Genomic DNA, 5,758 nt, shown 5'->3' with positions numbered 1-5,758 from the left:
ATTAGCCTATGGTACACTCTTGAGAACTAAAGATATGTGAGTACATAGAGGTTATGCACATATGTTGTCACCACAGTTCGTATGGGGTCCCATTAGGGGCATGTGAAATTTGTCCCGAATGACCTATGTATTTATCCCGAAAGACCTCTGTATATGTCCGAAGAACCGCGTAGACCCTCGACTCTTGGCATGTCAACTATACCTATAGCTCTCATATTATATAACATGGGCATTTTTCTTATGCTTCATATATTCATGTACTCGTACCATTTCTTCTATCACATATCACATGTGCATATGATCATTCATTTCATATCATATAACATATGTCATTTGAATACGTTCACATATCATCTATCATATAGCTTATATCATTTCTCATGTGTTCGTGTAAACACGTATGTCATATCTTATTCACATATGTTCATATATACATCACATAGCACATAGAATAACATATAAACCTATACATGTATTCATGTACATACTTTCATATTGTCCATATATCAATGTTATATACTTATCTCACAGTTTTACATAATTACTTATATCTCATTAATTATATATTATTTTCATGTATTCACTTATATTGAATTCACGTATCTTATATTACATGTTCCTATAATCACTTATGAAATCATGTATTCAAACCTTCATGTATAACGTTATGCATGCATCACAAATCAAATAATATGTTAGGAGTCACTTCTTATCATAGTAACTCTGTCACTGGCTCATCGCAAGCCGATGTTAATTCAATAACACAAGTACAAATTAAATTGCACTCACCTTAGCCTTGTTTACTTTGAGTCGATCCTAATTCTTTGATCGTTCCATAACGGAATTACGTTCTATATCTACATAATCACACATATAGTATACATATAAGCATTCCACTTGGCATACTCTAATCTTTCATTTCTTAAACTAAAATAAAGATCTATTTCCATTTTCCCTTTGTAGTGTATCGGTACACACTATAGTGTATCGATGCACTCATGGCATTCGATGTTTTCATTTTAACGGGTGCATCGATATACTTCCTGTGCATCGATACACACTGAATAATTTCTGGAAATTTATCTTTGATGCATCGGTACATGTTGAATGTGTACCGATGCACACTAGCCCATAATTGTATTTTAAGCCTGAAATTCATCCTTTTCAGCTTAAATTCTTCATGTTTCATTTCCTTTTCTATTCTTAACTAAAGTACATATACTTAAACTAATTTCTACTCATTCAATACATCTTTAACCTCAAAATTTCATCTTTCATATGGAAATCAATAATCATACCAAATTTTCAAGATGCTCTAAATCCAATTCTATCACTTCATATCTCTTAATTAAATTGATGACAAGTCAAATTTAGTTTCAAATTCAACTTATCAATTATTTTTCAGAAATTCTCTTAAAAACCATTCTCTTTAATCTTTCATAACTTACAAATCTTTGAGTTTCTATGACGTTTTTCATCTCCATCATGTTTCCTAAGTCTTCCTTAACCAAAATCATACTTAAATTTTAAGGATTAAGCTAAAGAAATCAAACTCACCTTATCTTGGGGCTTCACGTTGGAGAAGAGAAGAAGATGAAGAAGATAAGTCTGGAAACTTATCTCCTCAAAACATGCTCTACATGGGTATTATAATACCCACTAATTATTATTTAATTATTTTCCTTGTTCAATGACCCATTTGCCCTTTGACTCTTTTGATAATTACTAATAACTTCCAAGAAATATTTCCAAATAAATCATTGAACTATTCAACTATTCTACTTTAATCACCAAATTCTGAAATTTTACAATTTGGTCACTAACCTGTATTGAGGATGTTACAAGCGCATATCGCTATATTTCATTAATGATGCAGGTCGGTATGTGACATTCACTCTAGACTCATCCGTCAAACTTTATCAGTGAAATCACACTCTATTTCTTTACCGAGTTCATATATTTATAGTGCATAACTAGCTATTTCATTCAATCAACTTACAGTTGAAACTGTTCAACAAACTCCAGCAACCCTAACCTCCTTAAGAGACTTCCTCAATAGCTCATCCTTCAATATACCGGGATAATGCAATGAATTCCTTAAGTAAAGTAAATTTACTATACATTTTTTTAAATAAAACGAAATATATTGTTTTAGCAGGAAATGATATCATTTTTTTTGCACAACAAAGAAAAATTATTAATAAAAGCAATATTGGCTCAAAGGCCAAAAAATTGACAATAATTGCTTCAAAGAAGCTTAAAGGCAATATCAATGTCCAAGTCACGGCACTAGTGAAATAAAAATAATACAGATGGTACAGCATGATTTCATGACATTAACACACTGTCATAACACGATCCAACTTACTGACAACCACAAAATAATCAAGCAATAAGCACGTGGGATTAAGATTTCCAATAAAATTTTAAGTTTATGTAAATTTAAAATTAGTTATCGGTTGATTGAAAAAGACACTAATTTTTTCCAAATAAAATTCAGATTTCAAATCTTAATTTTTTTTAGATAATTCAGAAATTTTATTATCCAAAATAGCAAAAATGCTACAAAATACTATCAGGTTCAAAAATAATACAATACATACAAAAAGAATTAATGATCATCTATACCCCAATGATTGTAGAGAGTAATATTCACACTATCTACTCTATTTAAAATCTTAAAATTTTAAAGAAAAAATAATATCATAATAGGTTTATAAAACAATCATTTAGATTAATTAAAATTTAATATTAATAATTATAAAAAGTAATTTAAAATAAATAAATAATCATGATATTAAATATTGTAATTTTGGGTCGTAAAATAATGTTGTCTATGGGATTACATTAACTTTTGATGTTCTTTCCATATCAACGATTGAATAGATAAGAACGTGGTTCACTTTAATTTGAATAATTTATATATAAAAATGACTTCTGCTTACATATCATTTTCAAAGTTGTGAATCCATAATAGGACATAATCATGATACTTCATCTTTTTTTTTTAAATTTATTCCCTTGTATCCTAGTTAGATTTGTTAGAAAAATCTATTTATATTATCTTTCCAACTTATAAAGGAAAGAGACAAATATAATTATAATATTAAAGTAAAAGTAGAATATATGTATTGATTGGATGATAACATGCAGGGTGGACTATAATATGGACTGTCATAACAATTATTCGAAACTCGAAACTTTAAATTATGATTGTAAATGAAACGAAACAGATCATGAGTTATTCAAGATCGATTCAGTTAAAGTTCAATAAATATTCGACTTGAATGGATTCTTCTCGAGTTCTTAATGAATCGAAACGAGTTACTTGATACTCAACTCGAAAATCTCGCGAGAAACTTAAAAAAATAATATTTTATTTTTAAAAAAAATAATATTTTATTTTTTTTAAATAAAGTACCAATAATATTAACATGTATGTGTTATTTTTTAAAATATATATATACAATATAAGGTTTTCATGTACGGAATGTTCAATTTCAAGTTTGAGTTTCAACCGAGTTAAGTTTAAGATTTTTTTTTTTTAGCTTCAATTCATGGTTTCGAGTTCGAGTCGAGCTTAAAAATTTTAAGCTCACGAGTTTTCAAGTCGAGTCAAGCTCTATTTTAAAGTTTTCAAATCAAGTCGAACTCATCAATACTCGAGTTCAACTCGACTCGATTACAACCCTACTCCAATTTTCATATCAATACTCGAGGTCAACTCGACCCGTTATACAACCATTACCAGCTGTCAAAGTCAAACCCAAACAACAACAGCTACCATCAACATAACAACTGCAAGAAGAAGAAGGATAACGAGGGCAACCCCAACTCTTAAAATCCATTTACGATCTTGCCTCCCTCTCATCCACAATCCATGCTTTCAAATGCAGATTCGATGACTTAACTAAACACTTCGATTTGATCAACCAAGCAAGCGACTCCAAATTCAATGAACCTTAACAACAAAAATGCCCACAAATTGAAACCCAGTCTGCTCCCAAATCATCCGATAAATATAAGAGTAATACAAGTTAACTTATTTATCGGAAATAACTACCTCTTTATGTAAACTTAATAGTAAATTAGTTTGTACTATTTATAATTTGGTCTAGTGGCCAAGCTACTCACTATTGTTCCCATCATGTTTCCTTAGGTCATGGGATATAGACCCCACTAGGAGCACTCTACTTTATTTCCCTAGATGTCTCCTTTCTCCTCCCCTTTACGTAGGATTAGGATTAGAATTAGAATTTGTCAAAAAAAGTATAAACAAATAATGTAAATTTTTTAAGGTGGACATATATATATATATATATATATATATATATAATAATGTAAATTTTTTATATAGCATGTGTACAAATAAAATTTCAGAGTGGGTACAACCAATAAAATAAATAATTAACCAAATAAAACTCGGATTTCAAAGTGAACACATGCACACTTTAGGAACAAGTTGCATCTACCACTGATTTTGTCCCTCGTTAAATTATAAATACAATGTATGGTGTCTACACTATTATGTCCATGATACTTTAACACCTATGATACATATAACATAATTGGTTTAATAATTGTGTCACACTTTATTATAGCATCATACATTATACATATGTATCTACAATTACGGATTTTAACCCAACAGTTGAAACATGATGCAGATTTTAGCTGAGATGTTGGGGACTTTTATTTTAGTCCTTTGCATTTGTGGGATCATAACAAGCACTAGGCTAACCGGAGGTGGCCCGGTTCTGCTGGAGTATGCCACCACTGCAGGGTTAACAATTGTTGTTGTCGTCTAATCCATTGGATCCATATCTGGTGCTAATGTTAACCCCGCACTCACCATAGCCTTTGCAGCATTCGGCTTTTTTCCTTGGTCAAAGGTGCTTTAATTCTCCATTGTCCACTAATTTAGGTACCATAAACATAAATCCTTTGTTTGTATTTTTTTTCTCACATGTACCACTTTACATATTGGCACAAGTTCTGGGTTCTATTCCGGCAACATTGATGGGAGAGTTTATCTACGGCACTAAATCGGATCTCCTGACAACCCCGCCCGGTCAAGGCTGTCAAGCGGCTTTCATGGTGGAGCTCGTCGCCAGTTTCATCGTCGTATTTGTCATTGCATCGGTCACCAGACAATCACGTTCTGTAAGGATTCTTGTGGATTTAGACATGTCATAGGCCATACTGCACTATCAAATAGACCAACTCATTGTGAATTTAAGCAGGTTGGTCCGGTGTCTGGAGTGGTAATTGGAATGGCAATTGGGCTTGCAGTCCTTATCACAGTGTGAATAATTCTACCAACTCTTTGACATTGTATTTTTTATCGGCCTTTGACTGAACTGAATCAGCAATTTTGCAAATGCAGGCCTATCTCAGGAGGATCACTGAACCCTGCAATTGTTTCAAGGAATTTCCATAGAATATGGATTTATCTCACGGCTCCTGTAATTGGTGCTGTTTCAGGCGCTCTCATGTATCGACTCCTGCGTCTCAGGCCCTCCTTATAACACCATTTTTGGTTCTATGTATTTTAACGCTTATTTAATGTAAAATAAATAATTAAATTAGTTAATAGTTACTTTTCTTATATATAATTAAGAGTTTAAAAAAATAAAATCTCATTGATTGCAAATAAAATTTCGAAAAACAAGTCTAATCCGGTTCCATTTTTTATTACATGATTGTCATCCAATCTACCTAGAAGCCGATCTACTATTGTAAATTTTTAATGTATAAA

At 31.4% G+C, this 5,758-nt stretch overlaps 1 pseudogene; it reads left to right on the top strand.

Annotated features, from left to right (window-relative positions):
- The first annotated feature begins 4,658 nt into the window (after positions 1-4,658).
- LOC120151185 lies at positions 4,659-5,529 on the top strand (annotated as a pseudogene).
- The last annotated feature ends 229 nt before the right edge of the window (positions 5,530-5,758 follow it).

The sequence above is a fragment of the Hibiscus syriacus genome, unplaced genomic scaffold (assembly GCF_006381635.1).
Source record: "Hibiscus syriacus cultivar Baekdansim isolate YM2019G1 unplaced genomic scaffold, ASM638163v2 tig00111028_pilon, whole genome shotgun sequence".
Lineage (NCBI taxonomy): Eukaryota > Viridiplantae > Streptophyta > Magnoliopsida > Malvales > Malvaceae > Hibiscus > Hibiscus syriacus.
Note: the sequence above shows the minus strand (reverse complement) of the source record. Positions and strands in the feature narration are given on the sequence as shown.